Source organism: Rutidosis leptorrhynchoides, chromosome 9 (assembly GCF_046630445.1).
Source record: "Rutidosis leptorrhynchoides isolate AG116_Rl617_1_P2 chromosome 9, CSIRO_AGI_Rlap_v1, whole genome shotgun sequence".
NCBI lineage: Eukaryota > Viridiplantae > Streptophyta > Magnoliopsida > Asterales > Asteraceae > Rutidosis > Rutidosis leptorrhynchoides.
In genome coordinates, this window is record NC_092341.1 from 343,807,420 (window position 1) to 343,835,210 (window position 27,791).

General features: G+C 35.5%; 1 non-coding gene across 1 annotated transcript; it reads right to left on the reverse strand.

The window, feature by feature from the left end:
• Positions 1 to 12,093: 12,093 nt before the first annotated feature.
• Positions 12,094 to 12,199, reverse strand: LOC139869802 (small nucleolar RNA R71). Its single transcript, XR_011766380.1, has one exon. It is a non-coding gene; the product is annotated as a small nucleolar RNA R71 (small nucleolar RNA).
• Between the last annotated feature and the right edge of the window lie 15,592 nt (positions 12,200 to 27,791).

Consider the following 27,791-nt stretch of genomic DNA (forward strand, 5'->3'; position numbering starts at 1 on the left):
TCGTATCCGCCCACCGTCTTTGGTAGCTTGGTGATGAAATCCATCGTTATCCTTTCCCACTTCCATTGTGGGATTTCTGGTTGTTGAAGCAACCCAGAAGGTCTCTGATGCTCGGCTTTAACCTTCGAGCAAGTCAAACACTTACCAACATAAGTCGCAACGTCCTTCTTAAGATTCGGCCACCAATACTGTTCTTTAAGGTCGTGGTACATTTTGCCTGCTCCAGGGTGAATCGAATATCTCAATTTGTGTGCTTCATCAAGTATGAGGTTCCGTAGATCTCCATAGAGAGGTACCCAAATTCTTTCGGCATAACATCGGAGTCCAAATTCCCTAACCTCGAATCGAGAGACAAGTATGTTTAAATGTTCGTGAGATAAATTCTTCTCCTTGAGAACCTCATCTTGGGCTACTCTGATCTGGCTGTTGAGGTTCGAATGGATGGTGATGTTCAGAGCCCTAACACGAAGAGGTGCCGTCCTCTCCTTTCGGCTTAAAGCATCAGCTACAACATTGGTCTTGCCAGGGTGATAACGGAGTTCACAATCGTAGTCGTTGAGCGTCTCGATCCATCGACGTTGTCTCATATTCAGTTGCTTCTGATCAAAGATGTGCTGGAGACTCTTGTGATCGGTGAAAATAGTGCTCTTAGTTCCATACAAATAATGTCTCCACAATTTTAGCGCAAAGACAACGGTTCCAAGTTCAAGATCATGTGTAGTGTAGTTCCGCTCGTGAATCTTCAATTGTCGGGAGGCATAGGCAATAACTTTTGTTCGTTGCATCAGTACACAACCAAAACCACGCTTCGATGCATCACAATAAACAACGAAATTGTCACTGCCTTCGGGAAGCGATAGGATAGGTGCGGAGGTTAACTTCTTCTTCAAAGTTTGGAATGCTGATTCATGTGCGGGTTCCCAAATGAACTTCTTGCCCTTGTGAGTCAGCGCGGTTAAAGGACGCGCAATCAGAGAGAAACCTTCAATGAAGCTTCGATAGTAACCGGCGAGACCTAGGAATTGGCGAATATGCATTGGAGTAGTGGGGGTCTCCCACTTGCTGATGGATTCAATCTTGGTGGGATCAACTTTGATACCTTGGTCGCTCACAACATGACCCAAAAACTGTACTTCCTTCAACCAAAATTCGCACTTGGAGAATTTGGCGTAAAGTTGCTCTTGTCTTAAGAGTTCAAGCACTAATCGGAGGTGTTGCTCATGTTCTTCTTCGCTCTTAGAGTAGATGAGAATATTATCTATGAAGACGATAACGAACTTATCCAAGTACGGCTTGCAGACACGATTCATGAGGTCCATGAATATGGCAGGTGCATTTGTCAAATCGAATGGCATCACGAGAAACTCATAATGACCATAACGGGTCCTGAATGCAGTTTTCAGCACGTCACTTTCCTTTACTCTCAGCTGGTGATATCTGGATTGCAAATCGATCTTTGAGTAGACACTCGATCCTTGTAGTTGATCAAAAAGGTCGTCAATTCGTGGAAGAGGATACCGATTCTTGATTATCAATTTGTTGAACTCACGGTAGTCGATACACATACGGAAGGATCCATCCTTCTTCTTCATAAACAGAACAGGTGCGCCCCAAGGCGAGAAGCTTGGTTGAATAAACCCTCGATCTAACAGCTCTTGTAGTTGACTCTGTAATTCTTGCATCTCGGAAGGTGCGAGTCTATAAGGTGCGCGAGCTACAGGTGCAGCTCCTGGCACTAAATCAATCTGAAACTCTACTGCTCTCTGCGGCGGCAATCCAGGCAATTCCTCTGGGAAGACATCGGAAAATTTGTTCACAATTCGAACGTCGTTCACGCTCTTCACCTCAGTTTCTACCGCTTTCACATGTGCTAGGACAGCAAAACGTCCCTTCTTCATAATCTTTTGCGCTTTCACGCAACTAATGAGGTTCAACTTCGAGGTACATCTCTCTCCGTAGATCACCAGTGGTTCGCCATCTCCTTGTGGTATGCGAAGTGCTTTATCTCCACAAATAATATCGGCCCTTATCTTGCTCAACCAATCCATACCAACGATCACGTCAAAACTTCCCAGTTTGATAGGTATCAAGTCAATTTCGAAATCTGCGCTAGCTATGTTGATAATAGCTCCTCGACTAATGTGGTCAACCTTTTCAAGATTTCTATTGGCGAACTCGACAAGCATACTCTCTTTTAACGGGACTAATGACTAATTAATCTTATCGTAAAAATGTCTACATACATAACTTCTATCCGCACCAGTATCAAATAAGACAGAAGCTAAAAGATTATTGATTGTGAATATACCTGTCACCAAGTCGGGGTTATCGCATGCATCCCTTGCATTAACATTAAAAGCTCTACCACGAGGTGGCCCGCCATCTTTTAGCTTGTTTGGGCACGCATTTCTGTAATGGCCCGTCTGTCCACATTCGTAGCACTTCTTAGGTCCATTGGTGTTCGGCTTCCCATTTAAAGTGGTGACCTTACAGTCTTTCCCGATATGCCCAGCCCGTTGGCACTTCTCGCAGACAACATTTCAATACCCAGTGTGGTGTTTGTAACACCTCTTGCATTGTGGTAAGGTTCCTTTGTAGTTCGGGTTAAAGTTGGTGTTTTTGTTGGGGTTAGGGTTTCCACCGTTGTTGTGCCTCTTGGCGGGGGTTTGATCGTAGTTTCTCCCCCTGTTGTTGTTATTGTTGTGGTTGTTGTCCCATTTCCTCTTTTCGCTACTACCAGCCTCAAACTTAGCCTTCTCCGGCACATCAATAAGAATTTGATTCATCAAAGTTTGCGGCGCATCGCTTCGGGAACATTTGGGGGTTTGGATGAGGTGACGTTTCCTTTGATGCTCTTAGGGAGTCCCCAGAAGTATCTCTCCATTCGTTTGAATTCTGGGGTGACCATTGTCGGACACATAAGAGCTAGTTCCAAAAATCTCCTGTTGTAACCATCAAGGTCGTTCCCAACGGCCTTTAGCTGCATGAATTCCATCTCCATCTTTTGTATTTCGGTTCTCGGACAATACTCATCAATCATTGCCGCTTTGAATTCCTCCCATGGCATAGCATACGCCTCATCAATGCCTTTCTCTTGAGCTAACGTGTTCCACCACGTTAGCGCGCCGTCAGATAGCGTGCACGAAGCAAACTTGGTCTTGTTGTCCTCCGAACAGTTGCTAACTCGGAATACTGATTCAAGTTTCTCGAACCATCTGGTGAGACCAACCGGTCCCTCGGTTCCACTGAAGTTATGCGGTTTGCAGCTCTGGAATTCCTTGTAAGTACACCCATTTCGAATAGGTGGGATAACTGGTGGTGGTGGCGGTGGAGCTTGGAGATTTCTTTCTGCTAGGGCTGCAGCGACACGTTCTTGGATCATCTCTTCAATTTGAGCAGCAGTAGGTGTGGATCGACCGTTAGCCATGATGTTCTAAACAAAAATTTTGACTCAAGTCAAAATCCAGTATGCAAGTAGTAATAATACAGTATATAGTAACCAACATGGAATCAAAACATCACATGTTATTAAATAATGCATCTAGGTAGAAATACCACAGAATCATCGTACAGTAATGTAAATATAACATCGTGCAAGAATTAAATAACGCAAAGTTCCATTAATAATAATAAGTTCCATACATCTGAGTAAGTCCGTACAATACATGAATAATACAACAGCTACAACTAGATTACATAACGAAATCTAAATACAAAGTCCTACGGTGAAGGCGGGTGAACTGCTCCTCGAGCCAACTGCTCCTCGAGCTCAGTGACTCGAGCTCGGAGAGTCTCAATCTCCCTCATCAGTTCCTCGTTAGAGGGAGCTGGTAGGGCAGGCGGTGCAGGTGGGGCGGGTAGTGCGGGTGGTGCCGGTGGTGCTGATGTAGATGGTTCGGCTCCGGATGTAGATGGTACGTCTCTAGATGTAAGTGGTCCGTATCTAAATCTAGGTGGTACGGTTCAAGGAATAGTCATTACGTAACGGGGAACCTTACGTATCTGTGGGTCGGCAGGGTATGGCACAACTCGTTTACGAGCAGTAACCCTACGACGATGGCCAAATGCGTCAGTAAAAGCACGACCTCCATTCACCCCTGGAATGACGGTGCCGTCGAAACGGTACCGCTTCTTCGGCGGGGTGGAGGGTGCCTGAATAGGTCTAGTTACCACCAATGCGGGGCTGTGACCTCGAGGGTCCGGGAGCAGACACTGGGACATGTGTACTAGTACCAGCTCCGGAAGTAGAAGCGCCGGGATTACTAGTGGGTGTCGGGGCCGGTGTATCGGCAGTAGCAGCAGCAGGTGTAGCAGTAGGTAGGGCGATGGGGTCTGAGTCTGTACTGCCCGAAATGCCAGCAGGTGGAACATCCGACATCTGAACAAGGAAAAATAAATTTTCCATGTCAGTATGTCATAACGCAAGCAAATAATAGGCCAACAGTTTAAATCATGTATAATGGTAACTAGCATGGCAATAACAGTAATTCGTATGAAAGTAGCATGCAATCGAAAGCAAGTAGCATCATGCAGTAGTGAAATCATGTAGTAGCATACGGCATATAGTGAAAAAAGTAAGCAGTAGCATGCAGTAAATTCAGCGGAAACAAGTAAACTAGCAAGTTGTAGATTAGTCCTATTAGTGAATCCTACTCGGGTCGGTCTTAGACTCACTAATGCAACCTAATTCCCTACAACCAATGCTCTGATACCAAATGTGATGCCCCGTACCAAATCATCATGTACGGACCATCAACAACAGGATCATTACAAGGTTAAGTACTATATGCGTTTCAAAACAAGTTGCATTCACGATAAAAAGTGACGTCATAACCGACATCAAATGTTTTACAATCCAAAAGCAAGCTTCACTATGTAGAAGTAAATAATAAGTGTACGTGACCCCAATGGTCATTACATAACATAGTTTCATAAGTAAATAAGTTTGAATGCAAGATAAGTAGTTCATGCGTGGACAACTCTAAGCAGTGGGTGTCTACAGCACAACAAGTAAGACAGCGGAAGCAACCTCAAGCACCTGAGAAATACATGCTTTAAAATGTCAACACAAAGGTTGGTGAGCTATAGTTTAAGTATAACAGTATGTAAGGTAGGCCACGAGATTTCAGTGCTACAAAGAGCGTTTCAAAACAGTATGATAAAGTATATGTTAACCGTGGGCACTTGGTAACTAACTTAACGTTTATACCCCCTGAAAGTACACTTGGCAAGTGTGTATGTTTACGAAGTATTAAACACTCGTTAAATGCTAGCGCGACTAGCCCGAGTGGGGATGTCAAACCCTATGGATCCATATCTAAGATTCGCGTTCATGGTTCAAAAACCAATGATTAATCGTTACCGAGCTAAAGGGAATGTTTATGCCGTTGTATAACCCACACATATATAAGTTTAAGTACTCGTGCCTAGTATGTAAAACATAAAATCCGCATGTATTCTCAGTTCCCAAAATAAGTTAAAGTAAAAAGGGAATGCTATAACTCACAATGATGATGTAGTCGTAAAGTCGGTTCGGAAAAGGTGTGCAAGTAATCGGTCCGAAGGTCCTCAACCTAAGTCAAATAGTACTAAGTCAGTAAATCATCTTAATAGGTTTAAAAGTATGTAAATAAGGTCTTAAGGGTCATCATCATTCATCATCAAACAAAAGACGTAAAGTAGGTTTCGTTTATGAAAGTAGTTTAAAACAAAGGCTGACTTCAATCAGTCACCACGGCCTCTACCCTTACTGAATTAAGGTGAGACCAGTGGCCATGGCTCCGTATATGAGTCCTTTAGGTGTGGTAAAATTTACAGAAGCAAACTCGTCTTCGTTTGACCGTGGTGACGGTCTAAGTGCGAGTAGGTCAGAAATTTCTGCACAACGTTAAAGGACATAGTGACGATCGGAGGGCCATAAATCCTAAACCGTAACTTGGATTAAGACGAGTCCTATATGAAAAGTTATATACTCGAACAGAGCTATTTGAAAATCATAATCACAACAGCCCAGGTCTACTGGTCTGTTACAGAAACAGCAGAACAGTAGGTAGAAGACAGAAAGCAGTAAAATAATGGGTTCCGGTGAGTTTGATGCTTGATGCTTATCACGGTTCTCATTCTTGATGCGTATAGCTTCAAGTGTACAACTTGTTGATGTGTTTGCATCATCTTGACCAAGATTTGACCATCATAACCCAAGTGCAAGTCTAAGACATGAAGCACAACTCACTTAAGTGTTGCAAGTGTTTTGATGAACCAAAGTTACATCAAAGTCTTAGATCTAACACATACATGAACTTTAAGACTAATAATAAGTTACAAACTTGAAAATAAACTTATGACATCAAGATCTTAAGTTGTAGAACATCGTTCTTAGTTTGATCTTGAAGATCCAAGACTCAAAAGTCTAGATCTAACATAAGTGTGGAAAGTTATAATTAAAAAGTTTCATTTATATGTTCTTGAACTTTAAATTTAACTTTAAGTTCTAGATTAATGAGATCAAGGTTAACTAGTAACACTTGACCAATAATAATCAACAAACATGAATTTAAAGTGCAAGAATGAAGAAGTAAACTAAGTAAACATGTAAAAGGTTCATGGTTGTTCATACTTTTAAAGATTCAACCAAAGTTTGATCTTTAAGTAAAGTAAACATTAAGTTACTTCAAGAACTACAAGTATGAGTTCATCAACACATGAACATTAATCTTTTAAAAATAACAAATGTAGAACATATATAGAAAGTTTATGTTCTTGTTGTTCTTGTTATTACAAGATAAAAGAAGAATAAAACTAGTAAGTTAGATTCTTGAAACCAAGTAAGTAAATAACTAACAACAAGTAAGTAAGTAACAATAACCAACAAGAAATCAAACAACAACAAATGATGATGATGATTAAGGTGTGTAAGGTTCGGTTTTTAAGTCAAGAAGGAAGAAGAAAAACTTTGAATATTTTACTTACAAGTTGAGAGAATAAAAAGAGAAGAAATGTTGAGAGAATGTATGTGTGTGTGTAAATGAAATTGGAGAATGAAGATACAAGTGATAAGTAATAAAAAAAAAGTGAACACTCCCTTTTGCAATAGTGGGCTAACGGTTTGGAAAGGAGAGGGGGAAAGGAGAGTGTCCACAAGATCATAGCATGTAAAGACTTAAAAAAAGATGGATATTAGGGTTGTTTTCATGGGGATTAAGTGCAACTAGATTCCAATTCTTCCAAACTAACAAGTTACATTTAAAATGATACTTACAAGTATTACTTACATATCTAGATGGGCTAACTTGTTCAACTAAGGAGTGTAGGGTGGGCTTTATAAGCCCATGTTCAATTAAAAGCCCAAGTTGTGTGTAATTAACAAATGAATCCAAATAAAGCCCATGTAACTAACTAATCACCATAGTTAATTAAAATGATTAATAAAACTAATCATGAATGTAAATAATATCTAAAAATATTATTCGTGAAAGTTCCGGGTGTCACAAAGACGTTTCGGGCAATTAAAGTCAAGTTCGGGCAATCATGGCAACATGTAAATGTAATAACATACATTCGTTTAATCACACGTATTAATAATAATAATTATTAATAAATAAACGTTGGAAAATCCATGGTCGTTACAAATAATCATATTCAAACTTTAATTCAATTTCTATAACTATAACAATCTTATTTCGAGTGGAAATCTTACTTGAAATTGTTTTCGTGTCATGATTCTGCTTCAAGAACTTTCAAGCCATCCAAGGATCCTTTGAAGCTAGATCTATTTTTTCACATTTTTAGTAGGTTTATCCAAGTAACTTTAGGTAGTAATGATGTTCATAACATCATTCGATTCATACATATAAAGCTATCTTATTCGAAGGTTTAAACTTGTAATCACTAGAACATAGTTTAGTTAATTCTAAACTTGTTCGCAAATAAAAGTTAATCCTTATAACTTGACTTTTAAAATCAACTAAACACATGTTCTATATCTATATGATATGCTAACTTAATGATTTAAAACCTGGAAACACGAAAAACACCGTAAAATCGGATTTACGCCGTCGTAGTAACACCGCTGGCTGTTTTGGGTTAGTTAATTAAAAACTATGATAAACTTTGATTTAAAAGTTGTTATTCTGGGAAAATGATTTTTATTATGAACATGAAACTATATCCAAAAATTATGGCTAAACTCAAAGTGGAAGTATGTTTTCTAAAATGGTCATCTAGACGTCGTTCTTTCGACTGAAATGACTACTTTTACAAAAACAACTTGTAACTTATTTTTCTGACTATAAACCTATACTTTTTCTGTTTAGATTCATAAAATAGAGTTCAATATGAAACCATAGCAATTTGATTCACTCAAAACGGATTTAAAATGAAGAAGTTATGGGTAAAACAAGATTGGATAATTTTTCTCATTTTAGCTACGTGAAAATTGGTAACAAATCTATTCCAACCATAACTTAATCAACTTGTATTGTATATTATGTAATCTTGAGATACCATAGACACGTATACAATGTTTCGACCTATCATGTCGACACATCTATATATATTTCGGAACAACCATAGACACTCTATATGTGAATGTTGGAGTTAGCTATACAGGGTTGAGGTTGATTCCAAAATATATATAGTTTGAGTTGTGATCAATACTGAGATACGTATACACTGGGTCGTGGATTGATTCAAGATAATATTTATCGATTTATTTCTGTACATCTAACTGTAGACAAGTAGTTGTAGGTTACTAACGAGGACAACTGACTTAATAAACTTAAAACATCAAAATATATTAAAAGTGTTGTAAATATATTTTGAACATACTTTGATATATATGTATATATTGTTATAGGTTCGTGAATCAACCAGTGGCCAAGTCTTACTTCCCGACGAAGTAAAAATCTGTTAAAGTGAGTTATAGTCCCACTTTTAAAATCTAATATTTTTGGGATGAGAATACATGCAGGTTTTATAAATGATTTACAAAATAGACACAAGTACGTGAAACTACATTCTATGGTTGAATTATCGAAATCGAATATGCCCCTTTTTATTAAGTCTGGTAATCTAAGAATTAGGGAACAGACACCCTAATTTACGCGAATCCTAAAGATAGATCAATTGGGCCTAACAAACCTCATCCAAAGTACCGGATGCTTTAGTACTTCGAAATTTATATCATATCCGAAGGGTGTCCCAGAATGATGGGGATATTCTTATATATACATCTTGTTAATGTCAGTTACCAGGTGTTCACCATATGAATGATTTTTATCTCTATGTATGGGATGTGTATTGAAATATGAAATCTTGTGGTCTATTGTTACGATTTGATATATATAGGTTAAACCTATAACTCACCAACATTTTTGTTGATGTTTAAAGCATGTTTATTCTCAGGTGAATACTAAGAGCTTCTGCTGTTGCATATTAAAAAAAGAACAAGATTTGGAGTCCATGTTTGTATGATATTGTGTAAAAACTGCATTCAAGAAACTGATTTCGATGTAACATATTTGTATTGTAAACCATTATGTAATGGTCGTGTGTAAACAGGATATTTTAGATTATCATTATTTGATAATCTACGTAAAGATTTTTAAACCTTTATTTATGAAATAAAGGTTATGGTTTGTTTTAAAAATGAATGCAGTCTTTGAAAAACGTCTCATATAGAGGTCAAAACCTCGCAACGAAATCAATTAATATGGAACGTTTTTAATCAATAAGAACGGGACATTTCACATTTGTCATTCATTTTCAACACATACTTCAATTCATTTCTTTCTCTCTCTTGTACAATATTAGTCATACTTTCAAGGTCTTCGACTCCGTGGGGGAAACCTAGTACCCGGAGAAGAACGCCGAAGATTGTATTAGGAGCGGTCTGGAGTCTTGAAGTTGTCACTTTTGTATTCAGAACTCGTTTAATCCACTGGTACTTCTATCCCTTATCTTTATATAATGTCTTCAATTATTATGTTTTGTGATATTGTTGCCAGATTAGCGAGTAGTTATCTTTAGTGTATGCTATGACGTAATCAGTTATAATGCCAAAATTACATTATGGTTTATGTATGTTGTCGAAATGCTTTCCGATTAAGTCCACCGAGCCTTGGATATAAACTGAGGACTCTTTTGTAGTGAAACATTTGACTAGACCCCTAGTACATTTTCGGTCCTAGACCATGCTAGTGTAGTCACTAAGCATATAAACTTCCTATGTGCACGCTGAAGCACAACGGTTGTTGTAAGCTGTACATCTGCTAAGTAAGGCCATGGAACACGGTTAGTGTTGACTAGTACACTTCACCATAACGCGGTCTCAAGCATTGCACCCCGCTTAAGGGATTCTTGGTTAATTAAGGAACTGTTTGTTCGAACACATAAAGGATTGGACCGTTAGGATAGCCGAACGTTTTCATGGAAGTCAGCTTGACTTGGCCATGGTGTTCTTTATGGTTGAACTCTTTTGAGGGCCTAACTATCTTTTAAACCAATCATTAACGAAAGCATCGAGACCCATCACATCTCTCGGATATGGAAAACCATTTATTCTATTATACTTAAGAAAGTTTAGACCATTTCGGAATGTTAATATGTCACCCAACCGAGTCGCTCAATTAGATGAGCCGTCTGAACGTGTATGCCTATAGTCAGACTGCACGGGCGTCAGGGGTAAAGGACGTTGCTGTCTATTCAGAATCTTCAAGCCTATCGTATTACCCAGTGACATGTCTTATGATAGCGGCGTTTAGGACTAGTATAGTAAGTACAAGGTCACTGCCTATCCATGAGCCAGCATTCCATAATATCGGCAAAGTAACTGATGAAATCGTAACATGCACTTGTTTTAGCCTTATCTGAATTACAAATTTTATCGTATTTACTTTACTTTACTCTAGAAAAATACAAAATTAGGTAATCACCCACTACTCCTGCACCTTAGAATTATCTTAAGATGTATATATAGGTTCGATTATACTGATATCTCAAAAATACGACTCTAGGTCATACTTCCCTTACTCATAATAAGGAGTAGTACGATTTAGGCCCCGCTAAATATAAATTTAAAACAAGTACCTCCCTCTTGGTGGCTGACTCTGACGTACTGCAACCTAACGACACCGCACAAAATAAAACTGTCCATTTCGGTCATATCAAGAGGGAACCTAGTTTTTGGCGCCGCTGCTGGGGAACTGGTATCAGACAATACTGCTTTCTATCAAACTCATTCACAAAAATATAATTGGTGTCTAAGAAAGACAATTATACACGGACTTGGTTGTTGGATTTTCCGAACATTCTCCAATTATATTGGAACCAAAAGGATCCTGCCTCTCCGTAGTCGTCCTGGCCACTTGGTTTGTTGAATAATTCGTGCGAAGCTCTGTTATCGAAATACCAGGGAATCAGTAGCAAGAACCAAAAATGTATCAATAATTAGGATAATTAGAATACCTTAGCCTAGAATACCTTAGACTACTTCAGAATAAGAATACCACAGACTACCTTAGATTACTTTAGATTAATAATTAGATTACCTTAGACTAAGTTAGGAACCTATTTTATCTGTTTAAAATTTAAAACAACAAAAAGAGGCATACCCAGTGTATGACCCAAACCCGATCTAGACCAGGGCCATTGTTATTCGTACCTGATCCAGATGCCATAATCTCTAAAGCACGCAATGAAGCTCGATTCGAAAAACAAATGGCGTTACGCGTTACTTTAGCAGAAAACACTAAACCCTCGATTGAAGGTCGAGGAGGACCGATCAGATTCCCAGAGATTCAAGGACACTCGTTCGAGTAAAACATTACATCATTCAGCTCATCCAAAATGGCTGTCAATTCCATGGATTAGTGAATGACGATCCTAATTCTCACCTTGAAAAATTCATCTCGCTTTCGAACTCCTACAAGCAGCCGGGGATAGGACATGATATAGTCCGGCTATACTTGTTCCCCTATTCTCTCACACATCATGCACAGACATGGTTCGAAGGACTAGAAAAAGATTCCATCACGTCTTGGACGGAGATGGCTACTAAATTCCTCACCAAATATTTCCCTCCTTCTAAACAAACCAAGCTTAAGAATGACATCATTAACTTTAAACAAAGTTATGATGAATCTCTTTACATTGCATGGGAGCGATTCAAAACCCTGTTGAAGAAATGCCCTAACCACCAGTTAGAACGGTCAACCCAAATTTGCACCTTCTATAATGGTCTTACGGTAAATCATAGGACGACGATCCATGCCACCGCTCAAGGAAATCTGATGAACCAAACCGCAGACGAAGCATGGGAGGTGCTCGAAAACATGACAATCCATCATCATGACTGGAACAGTGGTGAAACAACTTCATCATCTGCACCACTCTCCGCACTTAATAATTAAACAGAGGCCATCAAATCTCTCACGGATAAGATGGAGTCTCTTGCCAAACAACTCGGAGAATTGAAGACGCAGCCGCATCAAGTTAACCAGGTCCAGGCCTGTGTTAACTGTACCAACCCCCAACCCACTGAAGAATATCAAGTTGAGTACGAAAACCCTGACGGTTCAGTCTGTTACATTCAATACCAACCTTTTCACTATCGATACCCACCTTATCCACCCCAACAATCTCAATTGAGCTACGATCAACCACTTCCACTTACTGGTCCACCAGCTGAGGAAAATTCCCCAACCACCCAAATTACAAAAGTAACCAACCCAACTCTCGGAACTGGTGATCAGTTGACACAATTCATTCAAGGACAACAACAGCTAAATCAGAAAACTGCATCTAGACAAGACCAGACAGAGATACTAATGAGAAATCAATTGGCTCTTTTCAAAAGTCTAGAAACACAGCTCGAATAGTTATCACAACACCTTGAAACCTAACCACAAGGAGGGTTACCTAGTAATACTATCCAAAATCCCCACATAGAGGAAGCTAAGCAAATGGACTCAGTAATCCCGGGAGAAGAACCACGGAGAAGGTCAGCTAGAATCAAGAACAAATCGACGTATACTCAGCAGTTGTCCACCGCAACTCTGGTTCGTGTACCCAATCCTGGAAGGTTACAGGAAGAACCGTCTAAGCTTGATTCCTTCAAACTTGATGGAAGATTCCTGGACACCGTGTCCAAAGTGCTTAATCAAAAGAAATACATCCGAAGGCTTCTCTCTACAAAGGAAAAGATACAAGATTCTAACAAAATTCCACTGAGTGAAGACTGCTCAGCAGTGCTCAGGAACTCTCTACCAAAGAAACTAGGAGATACGGGCCGCTTCATTTTCCCGTGTTCAATCTACCAATCTGGAACCATTCATGCGATAGCAGATTTAGGAGCAAGTATCAACCTAATCCCCTACTCTCTCTACAAGAGATTAGAGTTAGGAGACTTGTCACCAACCAAAATGACAATCCAACTTGCCGATCATACAATTCGATATCCTAAGGGCATAATTGAGAACATCTTGGTGAAAGTCGACAAATTCCTGTATCCTACGGATTTCGTAGTGATAGACATTCAGGAAGACCTACACACACCAATAGTGTTAGGAAGACCTTTCATGAATACTGCTAGATAAGTCATTAATGTGTACAATCAAACCCTAATCTTACGTCACATGGGGAGAGCGTTACCTTCAAAATTGATCGACCTACCGATCTTTCTGGACAGGCAGAGATGTTTGCTATTTCCACCAGACGGATCACTTCCGATGATGAGTCCCCACCACCAGCCGAAGATATTGAGATGGGTGTCGAATCACAGTCTGTTGACGACCCAGAAATGGAAGAAGAGGATCCCAGTGAAGAAATAGAGGAAGAGGAAGAACCTGAGGAGGAAGAGGAAATGGAAGACGTAAAAGAAACTGCGATAATACCATCTCCAAGCCCAGAGCGTCATGAAGAATTAATGAGGCTTGAGACTAAAGATCACAGTTTAATTATTCGCTTCAAGAAGAAGACTGATAAGGTTGACATTAAAGACATAGAAATTGACCCCGAAAGTGTCAAAGTGAAGAACCAAGATACTGCAGAGACCCGTTCATCGGACGAATCTTCAGACGATTATTCTACCGATAATGACGAGGAATAGAAACACGAAGACATTTCGGATAACTCATATTCTCCGTCCGAACCAGATCAGGAGGAGCTAGACTCTTCTTCAGATCAAATTCCGATCATATCCACTCACGCCAACATGATAACCTTCATCAATGACACCGATGAATTTGAAGAGATTCTAGAAGCCATCCATAAATCAACAATTGATTACACCCTACACTTAACAGAAAGAATCACCGCTATCAAGAACGAATACGATCGTTATCTCCAGAAAGAAGACATTAATGCTGAAATCCTAGAAGAACGCATTCAAGACTTTATCAATACCCTTCACAATCATATCTACCGCAAAGAAAGGCAATGAGAGCACGACTCAGTAGTTTGCACAATTCTAGAGACGAGATTTTATCGAGATCAGAAGATCATTTACTCTAAGGTTTACAACGCCTTAGCGGAATCTGCACTTCCGTTCTCAGCAAACCAACGAGCACTGCTGACTCTCATCCGGAAGCATATGGATCATTCCACCGGACGCCCGACTTATCACTTCAACTTACAAATGATCGAGGATATTCACAGCTTTTTCGCTCTCTTAGAGAGGGATAATTTTGAAAGCACACCAGAAAGGCTAGTAATTTACATAACAATTGATCACCAAGGCGATCTAATTATCAAAGAGTTACAAGACGTAGTCACAGAGGAAGTAAGACGCAACAATCCATTTTCTCACCTTGAACCAGACCGAGTCAACATTGCCACTGATAATGCTAAAAATGAACATATATTTCATAGCATTATTCCTCAAGAAAGACAAGCTTTTAGTTGCAATTGTCCTATTTACAAGTGATATTCGTTTAAATAATAAAAGGTGAAGACAAAAGACAGATTCGACGAATTGAAGACACAAACGACCAAAAAGCTCAAAAGTACAAAGTACAATCAAAGTGGTTCCAATTATTGATAAGAAACGTCTCAGAATTACAAGAGTACAAGATTTAAAACCCAAAGTACAAGATATTAAATTGTACGCAAGGACGTTCGAAAATCTGGAACCGGGACCAGAGTCAACTCTCAACGCTCAACGCAACGGACTAAAAATTACAAGTTAACTATGTATATAAATATAATATAATATATAATTAATTATATAAATTATATATATATATATATTATATTTATATATTAAAACCGTCGGCAAAGAAGATCCAAAAAGGGATGAGCTGTAAAAGCAAACTTCGCGACTTGTAGAGTTTGAAGGGCAAAAATACCGCGACTCACGGAGCCCCAAATTCTGAAACTGCCTATAAAAGCCAACGCATTTTGATCGTAAAAAATATCCTTTAATCTCTCTATCTAAACGTATATATATATATATACATATATATATATATATATATATATATATATATATATATATATATATATATATATATATATTAATTTTAATTTTAATTTCTAATAATAAGGGTATGTTAGCGAATGTTGTAAGGGTGTAAGTCAAAATTCTGTCAGTGTAACGCTACGCTATTTTTAATCATTGTAAGTTATGTTCAACCTTTTTAATTTAATGTCTCTAGCTAAGTTATTATTATGCTTATTTAAAACGAAGTAATCATGATGTTGGGCTAAATATTAAAATTGGGTAATTGGGCTTTGTACCATAATTGGGGTTTGGACAAAAGAACGATACTTGTGGAAATTAGACTATGGGTTATTAATGGGCTTTATATTTGTTTAACTAAATGATAGTTTATTAATTTTAATATAAAGATTTACAATTGGACGTCCCTATAAATAACCATATACACTCGATCGGACACGATGGGCAGGGTATTTATATGTACGAATAATCGTTCATTTAACCGGACACGGGAATGTATTAATAGTATATGGAATTATTAAAACAGGGGTGAAATTATGTACAAGGACACTTGGCATAATTGTTACACTCAGTCGATATCCTGGTGTAATTATTAAACAAAGTATTAAAACCTTGTTACAGTTTAAGTCCCCAATTAGTTGGAATATTTAACTTCGGGTATAAGGATAATTTGACGAGGACACTCGCACTTTATATTTATGACTGATGGACTGTTATGGACAAAAACCAGACGGACATATTGAATAATCCAGGACAAAGGACAATTAACCTATGGGCATAAAACTAAAATCAACACGTCAAACATCATGATTACGGAAGTTTAAATAAGCATAATTATTTTATTTCATATTTAATTTCCTTTATTTTATATTTAATTGCACTTTTAATTATCGTAATTTTATTTATTGTCATTGTATTTAATTGCACTTTTAATTATCGTACTTTTTAATTATCGCAAGTTTATTTTATCGCACTTTTATTTATCGCAATTTCATTATCGTTATTTATTTTACGCTTTAAATTAAGTCTTTTATTTATTTAATATTTTACATTAGGTTTTAACTGTGACTAAAGTTTTAAAATCGACAAACCGGTCATTAAACGGTAAAAACCCCCTTTTTATAATAATAATATTACATATATATATATATATATATATATATATATATATATATATATATATATATATATATATATATATATATATATATATATATATATATATATATATATTTGTATTTTTATAAATTAAAACTAATATAGTGTTAAGCTTTGTTTAAAGATTTTTCCCTATGGAACGAACCGGACTTACTAAAAACTACACTACTGTACGATTAGGTACACTGCCTATAAGTGTTGTAGCAAGGTTTAAGTATATCCATTCTATAAATAAATAAATATCTTGTGTAAAATTGTATCATATTTAATAGTTTTTCGTTGTAAAAATTAAGCTATTTTATATACACCTCTGCGCACATCAAATATTTTTGGCGCCGCTGCCAGGGATCTCAATTTCTTGCTTAAACGCTGGAAACGAAACGCCACACATATAAAAAAAAAAAAATTTTAAGTTTTATTTAGTTTTTGTAAAAATAAATTTTTTTTAAATATCAAAAATATAAAAAAAACCGAAAAAAATATATATAAAAATCTATTTTTAAGATTTTTATAAAATTATAAAGTATTTCTATTTTTATTTTAGTTTTTAAAACATAAGTTTTTATTTAATTAATATAAATATTTTATATAAATATTAAAAAAGAAAAATAAAAAATATAAATAAAAAAAAAATATTAAAAACCGAACGATTTTGGCCTGCACCTCATTTGAAAATTCAATCACCGCGACTCAAGGAGTTTTCTGGTACGTGGCACCGCGACTCGCAGAGCCACCCTGACACGCGTACACAGAAACCCTAACCAGCATCATTACGGAGTAATTATTATTATTATTATTTTATTTAAAACCCTAATTAGGTTTTTAGTTTTTAATTAGTTAATTTAAGTTATTATTTTGTTTAATTAGTTTAATTAGTTTAATTAATTTACAAAATTAATAGTTTTATAAAATAAATAATATAAAAATAATATTTTTATAAAAATTTTACTTTTTACAACTTTTACTATATTTTTATATTTTGTTTTTTTAATTGTTTTAGCGTAATTTGTTGTATTTTTCGCTCGTAATTAGTTTTAAGTCATAGTTTTTGCCTTAGTTTTTTTTTTATTTCTAGATTTTTAGGCTTTCCGTAAAATCCCTTAAGTGCTTTCTCTTTAGACTAAGATCTAGGTGCTTTAGAATTTTGCGACGCCTTTTTAAGTTTTAGTACCTTTTTAAGATATTGCCATTTGGGATATAGTTTTTCTTGTAAGCTTTAATAGTTTTTAGACGCAACTTTTAATTTTTTAGTTTTTAGTTCCTTTTTAAGTTTTAACGCACTACTTTCTTATTTTTATTTTTCGATGCCTTTTACCTATGTATCAATTATCACTCCAATTAGTAATCTCAATTTGAAATTTTAATTTTAAGTTAGTGATAGTAATAAGGTTGGGTTAGTCGAGTGTTTTAAAGTTTTATAAGTCACTCTTTTTCTTTCTTATTTTTCGACGCCTTTTATTTTTCAACCCTTTTCTTTTTTGACCTTTTTCGACGCGCTCTTTTTCTTTCTTATTTCTCGCCATTCTAGTTTTTAGGACATAGATTTTTTTTCTACTTCTTCTCTAAATTTCTTTAAATTACGAAAATTTATTTTAAGTGGTTAAATTGATAGACATCAAAATTTTCTGGTTCGTAGTAATAGTTGGATTTGTACGTGGACCGGGTTATTGGAGCCAAACAGTACTCAATTATATTGAGACCAAACGAATCCTGCCCCTCTGCTGCATCTTTTGGCTATTCGAAACGTGGGCAAAATCAGAAAAGTCTATTAATTGGATAACTTATATAATTTTTCTTTCTTTTTAAAAACTAATAGGATATTCAATGAATGCACCGAGCAAGACGTTCACCACCTTTTGTACGTTCACCACCTGTAACTAGATCAAGACATCTAGCTAATATTACCGCCGTTGATTTTTCTTTAGAATCGTCATTCAGTCGACCAAGTACTCCAATTCAAATTTCCGATAATCCATTTTTTGAACCCGACCTCACAATTGTGAATCCGAAAAATATTCAGGGACAATTCATAGATCCTGAACCATTAATTTTTCCTCCGGAACCACCAATCATTCAAACAGAGATTGTTGAGGAACAAACCATTAAATCAGAATCCTCTAGTGATTCAGATTCAACAAATTCAATCATGGAGAATCTGGAACCTTTAAGTATGGAAGACCGAATGAGAGCTAAACGCACTGGCCAAGGTCACGCAATTACTCATCCTGACATTAATGCGCTAGATTATGAAATCAAAGGACAAATTCTACATATGGTGACTAATCAATGCCAATTTAGTGGTGCGCCGAAGGAAGATCCAAACGAACATCTTCGTACCTTTAATAGGATCTGCACACTATTTAAAATTCGAGAAGTTGAGGATGAACAGATATATCTCATGTTATTTCCCTGGACTTTAAAGGGAGATGCCAAAGATTGGTTGGAATCGTTACCTGAAGGGGCGATCGATACATGGGACGTTTTAGTTGAAAAATTTCTTAAACAATTCTTTCCGGCATCTAAAGCCGTAAGACTTCAAGGAGAAATTGTTACGTTCACACAAAAACCGAATGAAACTCTATATGAGGCTTGGACAAGATTTGGAAAGTTATTAAGAGGATGTCCGCAACATGGTTTAGACACTTGTCAAATAGTACAAATATTCTACCAAGGATGCGACATCACTACAAGGAAATACATAGATATTGCAGCTGGTGGTTCTATTATGAAGAAAACCGAAACTGATGCTTATAAAATTATTGATAACACTGCTTCCCACTCACATGAGTGGCACCAAGAAAAAGATATCGTTAGATCATCTAAAGCAGCTAGAGCTGATTCTAGCCATGACTTAGATTCCATTTCCGCAAAGATAGAGGCTGTCGAGAGACGAATGGAAAAGATGACTAAAGATATTCACTCAATACGAATTAGTTGTGAGCAGTGTGGAGGACCACATTTGACAAAAGATTGTCTCGGTATTGAACTAACAATGGAACAAAGAGTGAATATTTCATACATAAACCAAAGGCCTGGAAATAATTATCAGAATAATTATCAACCGCCAAGACCAATTTACAATCAAAACCAGAATTATAACCGAAATATTCTATACAACAACCAACAAGGTCCTAGTAATCAACAAGTATCCAACAATACTTACAATCAGCAAAGACCTAATTTTCAAAACAAACCACCACAACCCGATGATAAAAAGCCAAATTTAGAAGATATGATGACGAAGCTAGTTGAAACTCAAACACAGTTTTTCACATCTCAGAAACAAACTAATGAACAAAATGCTCAAGCATTTAGAAATCAACAAGCTTCTATTCAAAATTTGGAACAAGAAGTAAGTAACCTAGCAAGGTTAATAGGTGAAAGAAAACCGGGAAGTTTACCTAGTGATACAAATGCTAACCCCCGGAATGAAACATCTAAAGCTATTACCACAAGAAGTGGTATTACACTTAAACCACCTGAAGTACCTGTAATTTCTGATGAAGCTATTCATACTCCACAAGAACCACAACCTGAACAATATAAGGAAACAGAACCGGTAGTTGAAAAGGTTAATGAAGATAACACAGTTAAGGCTAAACCTTATGTTAAACCATACCAACCACCACTTCCTTACCCGAGTAAAATGAAAAAAGAGAAACTTGAAGCCGAGCAATTCAAATTTTTGGATATGTTTAAACAGATAAATGTAAATCTTCCTTTCATTGATGTAATTTCAGGAATGCCTAGATATGCTAAATTCTTGAAAGATCTAATCACAAATAGAAAGAAAATGGAAGAACTCTCGGCCGTTACTATGAATGCTAATTGTTCTGCAGTGCTGTTGAATAAGATACCAGAAAAATTATCTGATCCAGGAAGTTTCACAATTCCTTGTTTTCTGGGTAGTCTTAGTTCAATAGAAGCATTGGCAGACTTAGGTGCTAGTATAAATTTAATGCCGTATTCACTATACGCTAAACTAGACCTTGGAGAATTGAAACCAACAAGAATAAGCATACAACTAGCAGATCGATCAATAAAATATCCTAGAGGGATAATGGAGAACATGCTAGTTAAAGTTGGTACTTTAGTATTTCCAGTAGATTTTGTTGTTCTGGACATGGAAGAAGATTCTCAAGTTCCTCTCATATTAGGAAGACCATTCTAAAATACGGCTAAAGTAATGATAGACGTGTTTGGTAAGAAACTGACCCTAAGTGAAATGTCCCGTTCATATTGATTATAAATGTTCCATATTAATTGATTTCGTTGAGAGGTTTTGACCTCTATATGAGACGTTTTTCAAAGACTGCATTCATTTTTAAAACAACCATAACCTTTATTTTATCAATAAAGGTTTCAAAAGCATTACGTAGATTATCAAATAATGATAATCTAAAATATACTGTTTACACACGACCATTACATAATGGTTTACAATAGAAATATATTACATCGACATATGTTTCTTGAATGGAGTTTTCACATAATATCATACAAACATGGACTCCAAATCTTGTCCTTATTTTAGTATGCAACAGCGGAAGCTCTTAATATTCACCTGAGAATAAACATGCTTTAAACGTCAACAAAAATGTTGGTGAGTTATAGGTTTAACCTATATATATCAAATCTTAACAATAGACCACAAGATTTCATATTTCAATATACATCCCATACACAGAGATAAAAATTATTCATATAGTGAACACCTGGTAACCAACATTAACAAGATGCATATATAAGAATATCCTCATCATTCCGGGACACCCTTCGGATATGATATAAATTTCGAAGTACTAAAGCATCCGATACTTTGGATGAGGTTTGTTAGGGCCAATAGATCTATCTTTAGGATTCGCGTCAATTAGGGTGTCTGTTCCCTAATTCTTAGATTACCAGAATTAATAAAAAGGGGCATATTCGATTTCGATAATTCAACCATAGAATGTAGTTTCACGTACTTGTGTCTATTTTGTAAATCATTTATAAAACCTGCATGTATTCTCATCCCAAAAATATTAGATTTTAAAAGTGGGACTATAACTCACTTTCACAGATTTTTACTTCGTCGGGAAGTAAGACTTGGCCACTGGTTGATTCACGAACCTATAACAATATATACATATATATTAAAGTATGTTCAAAATATATTTACAATACTTTTAATACATTTTGATGTTTTAAGTTTATTAAGAAAGCTGTCCTCGTTAGTAACCTACAACTAGTTGTCCACAGTTAGATGTACAGAAATAAATCGATAAATATTATCTTGAATCAATCCACGACCCAGTGTATACGTATCTCAGTATTGATCACAACTCAAACTATATATATATTTTGGAATCAACCTCAACCCTGTATAGCTAACTCCAACATTCACATATAGAGTGTCTATGGTTGTTCCGCAATATATATATATATAGATGGGTCGACATGATAGGTCGAAACATTGTATACGTGTCTATGGTATCTCAAGATTACATAATATACAATATAAGTTGATTAGGTTATGGTTGAAATAGATTTATTACTAACTTTCACGTAGGTAAAATGAGTAGTTTTTATCAATCTTGTTTTACTCGCCATTTCTTCGTTTCTAATCCGTTTTGAGTGATTCCAGTGGCCACCGTTTTTTATTGAACTTAACTTTATGAATCTAAATAGAAAAAGTATAAGTTTATAGTCGGAAATACAAGTTACAAGTTATTTTTGAAAGAGGTAGTCATTTTCGTCGAAAGAACGACATCTTGATGACCATTTTGAAAAACATACTTTCACTTTGAGTTTAACCATGATTTTTGGATATAGTTTCATTATCATAAGGAAAATCATTTTTCCAGAAGTATAGCTTTTAAATCAAAGTTCTTCTTAGCTTTTAATTATCCCAACCAAAACAGTCCCCGGTTTTACTGCGACGGCGTATATCCAGTTTTATGGTGTTTATCGTGTTTCCGGGTTTAAAATCATTAAGTTAGCATATCAAATAGATATATAACATGTGTTTAGTTGATTTTAAAAGTCTAGTTAGAAGGATTAACTTTATTTGCGAACAAGTTTAGAATTAACTAAACTATGTTCTAGTGATTACAAGTTTATAACGTTGAATAAGACAGCTTTTTATGTATGAATCGAATGATGTTATGAACATCATTACTACCTCAAGTTCCTTGGATAAACCTACTAGAAATGAGAAAAATGGATCTAGCTTCAAAGGATCCTTGGATGGCTTGAAAGTTCTTGAAGCAGAATCATGACACGAAAATAATTTCAAGTAAGATTTCCACTCGAAATAAGATTGTTATATTTATAGAAATTGAATTAAAGTTTGAATATGATTATTACCTTGTATTAGAAATATAACCTACTGTAAGTAACAAAGGTTTCTTGATCTTGGATGATTACTTGAATGGATTTAGAAAACTTGGAAGTAAACTTGCAATCTTGGAAGTATTCTTGATTTTATGAAACTAGAACTTTTGGAATTTATGAAGAACACTTAGAACTTGAAGATAGAACTTGAGAGAGATCAATTAGATGAAGAAAATTGAAGAATGAAAGTGTTTGTAGGTGTTTTTGGTCGTTGGTGTATGGATTAGATATAAAGGATATGTAATTTTGTTTTCATGTAAATAAGTCATGAATGATTACTCATATTTTTATAATTTTATGAGATATTTCATGCTAGTTTCCAAATGATGGTTCCCACATATGTTAGGTGACTCACATGGGCTGCTAAGAGCTGATCATTGGAGTGTATATATTGTAGTGACCCGAACTTTTCCATGTTTATATATATTAATTGAGATTGATATTTACATGATTAAATGTTTCCAACATGTTAAGCAATCAAACTTGTTAAGACTTGATTAATTGAAATATGTTTCATATAGACAATTGACCACCCAAGTTGACCGGCGATTCACGAACGTTAAAACTTGTAAAAACGACATGACGATATATATATGGATATACATATGGTTAACATGAGATTATGATAAGTAAGTATCTCCATAAGTATATTAACAATGAGTTATATACATATAAACAAGACTACTAACTTAAGGATTTCGAAACGAGACATATATGTAACGATTATCGTTGTAACGACATTTAAATGTATATATATCATATTAAGATATATTAATATATCATAATATCATGATAATATAATAATTTAACATCTCATTAGATATAATAAACAATGGGTTAACAACATTAATTGAGATCGTTAACTTAAAGGTTTCAAAACAACACTTACATGTAACGACTAACGATGACTTAACGACTCATTAAAATGTATATACATGTAGTGTATTTAGATGTATTAAAATACTTTTGGAAGACTTCAAGACATATATCAAAACACTCATACTTAATGAAAATGGTTACAGTTACTTTCCCATTCTTTTCTTTCATCAAGAATTCTAGTCGTATTCTTACCCGTATTATACACAGCTTCAAAACGTACTTACTATGGGTATATACCAATAGGAACTAGCATGGGATTCCACTCTTGATTATGTCATGTATGACTAATCAATTTTAACTTCTACCATGAGCTAGTCAACTAACTAGAACTCCTTTTAACCCCACTCACCACTCACCAATTACCACTCATCATTCACTCCATTTCACTTCCAATTCTCTTTCTAATTCTCTCTCAACACACAAACACACTATTATGAACGTATTTTTTCCAGTAGTTAATCATCATCTTCATCAAAAATCACTTCAAGAATCAAGCTATAATCATCATAGGAAGAACACTTCAAGAACACTTCAAAAATCCCTTCAAGTTTACTAATTTACTTCCAAGCTTTCTAATCCATTCCAAGTAATCATCTAAGATTAAGAAACCTTTGTTATATACAGTAGGTTATGTTTCTTATTCAAGTTAATATTCATATTCAAACTTTGATTCAATTTCTATAACTATAAACTATCTTAATTCGAGTAAAAATCTTACTTGAACTTGTTTTTGTGTCATGATCCTACTTCAAGAACTTTCAAGCCATCCAAGATCCTTTGAAGCTAGATCATTTCTTGTCACTTCCAGTAGGTTTACCTACTAAACTTGAGGTAGTAATGATGTTCATAACATCATTCGATTCATATATATAAAACTATCTTATTCGAAGGTTTAAACTCGTAATCACTAGAACATAGTTTAGTTAATTCTATACTTGTTCGCAAACAAAAGTTAATCCTTCTAACTTGACTTTTAAAAATAACTAAACACATGTTCTATATCTATATGATATGCTAACTTAATGATTTAAAACCTGAAAACACGAAAAACACCGTAAAACCGGATTTACGCCGTCGTAATAACACCGCGGGCTGTTTTGGGTTAGTTAATTAAAAACTATGATAAACTTTGATTTAAAATTTGTTATTCTGAGAAAATGATTTTTATTATGAACATGAAACTATATCCAAAAATTATGGTTAAACTCAAAGTGGAAGTATGTTTTCTAAAATGGTCATCTAGACGTCGTTCTTTCGACTGAAATGACTACCTTTACAAAAACGACTTGTAACTTATTTTTCCGACTATAAACCTATACTTTTTCTGTTTAGATTCATAAAATATAGTTCAATATAAAACTATAGCAATTGGATTCACTCAAAACGGATTTAAAATGAAGAAGTTATGGGTAAAACAAGATTGGATAATTTTTCTCATTTTAGCTACGTGAAAATTGGCAACAAATCTATTCCAACCATAATTTAATCAACTTGTATTGTATATTATGTAATCTTGAGATACCATAGATGCGTATACAATGTTTCGACCTATCATGTCGACACATCTATATATATTTCGAAACAACCATAGACACTCTATATGTGAATGTTGGAGTTAGCTATACAGGGTTGAGGTTGATTCTAAAATATATATAGTTTGAGTTGTGATCAATACTGAGATACATATACACTGGGTCTTGGATTGATTCAAGATAATATTTATCGATTTATTTCTGTACATCTAACTGTGGACAACTAGTTGTAGGTTATTAACGAGGACAGCTGACTTAATAAACTTAAAACATCAAAATATATTAAAAGTGTTGTAAATATATTTTGAACATACTTTGATATATATGTATATATTGTTATAGGTTCGTGAATCAACCAGTGGCCAAGTCTTACTTCCCGACGAAGTAAAAATCTGTGAAAGTGAGTTATAGTCCCACTTTTAAAATCTAATATTTTTGGGATGAGAATACATGCAGGTTTTATAAATGATTTACAAAATAGACACAAGTACGTGAAACTACATTCTATGGTTGAATTATCGAAATCGAATATGCCCCTTTTTATTAGGTCTGGTAATCTAATAATTAGGGAACAGACACCCTAATTGACGCGAACTCTAAAGATAGATCTATTGGGCCTAACAAACCCCATCCAAAGTACCGGATGCTTTAGTACTTTGAAATTTATATCATATCCGAAGGGTGTCCCGGAATGATGGGGATATTCTTATATATGCATCTTGTTAATGTCGGTTACCAGGTGTTCACCATATGAATAATTTTTATCTCTATGTATGGGATGTGTATTGAAATATGAAATCTTGTGGTCTATTGTTACGATTTGATATATATAGGTTAAACCTATAACTCACCAACATTTTTGTTGACGTTTAAAGCATGTTTATTCTCAGGTGAATATTAAGAGCTTCCGCTGTTGCATACTAAAATAAGGACAAGATTTGGAGTCCATGTTTGTATGATATTGTGTAAAAACTGCATTCAAGAAACTGATTTCGATGTAACATATTTGTATTGTAAACCATTATGTAATGGTCATGTGTAAACAGGATATTTTAGATTATCATTATTTGATAATCTACGTAAAGCTTTTTAAAACTTTATTTATGAAATTAAGGTTATGGTTTGTTTTAAAAATGAATGCAGTCTTTGAAAAACGTCTCATATAGAGGTCAAAACCTCGCAACGAAATCAATTAATATGGAACGTTTTTAATCAATAAGAACGGGGCATTTCAGTTGGTATCCGAGCGTTGGTCTTAGAGAACCAGAATTTTGCATTAGTGTGTCTTATCGAGTTTGTTAGGATGCATTAGTGAGTCTGGACTTCGACCGTGTTTACTTGAAAAATGATTGCTTAACAAATTTTGTTGGAAACTATATATTTTTAACATGTGAATATTATGTGATATATTAATCTCTTAACGCGTTTGATATTATGTGATAGATGTCTACCTCTAGAACAAGTCCCATTAACTCACCTAATAATAATGAAGAGTCAAATGTAAATTGGAATGATTCGTGGACTGATTCACAAGTTCCCGAAGAGGAACCGGAAGAAGTGTCGGAACCAGAAGAAGAATCGGAACCGAAAGAAGAATCGGAACCGGATGAAGAAATAGAACCGGTGGGGGAAATAATAAAACGGTTAAGTAAAAGAAAATCCTCAACCAACCGACCAAGGTTAATTATGGTCAATGGTGTTTCCGCTAAGGAAGCAAAATATTGGGAGGATTACCAATTCTCCGATGAATCGGATTCTGACGAGAATTCCGATGATGTTATAGAAATTACCCCAACTGAATTTAAAAAGGCAAAAGAAAATAATAAGGGAAAGGGCATAAAAATAGAGAAATCTAATTCCAACCCCGATGAACTTTATATGTATCGTCAACCCCCGAAGTCCTTAAGTTGTAACAATGACCCGGGAACCTCTAAACCACCAGGTTTTTCTAAACCAATGTGGAAAACGACGGCTCGTATTAGGGGAACATCATATATCCCTAGAAACTTGGCAAAACGAACCAAAACCGAAGAAGAAGAAACAAGCGAGTCGGAATAAGATAGTTGTATTCGTGTGGTGTAATATATGTAATATAGTGTGCTTATGCTTTATGATATATGTAAAAATTGCTTGTATTAATAAGTATTTTTTTTTATGAATCTAACTCTTGTCTATTTTACAGTATAAAAACACAAAATGGATAGACAACCCAATATTTTAAGAGACCTACCCGGAGACATGATTGATGAAATCTTGTCTAAAGTCGGTCAGAATTCTTCGGCACAACTATTTAAGGCGAGATCAGTTTGTAAGACATTCGAAGAACGTTCCAAGAATGCCTTGGTTTATAAAAGGCTTTCGTTCGAAAGATGGGGGATATCACATTGGGAAAT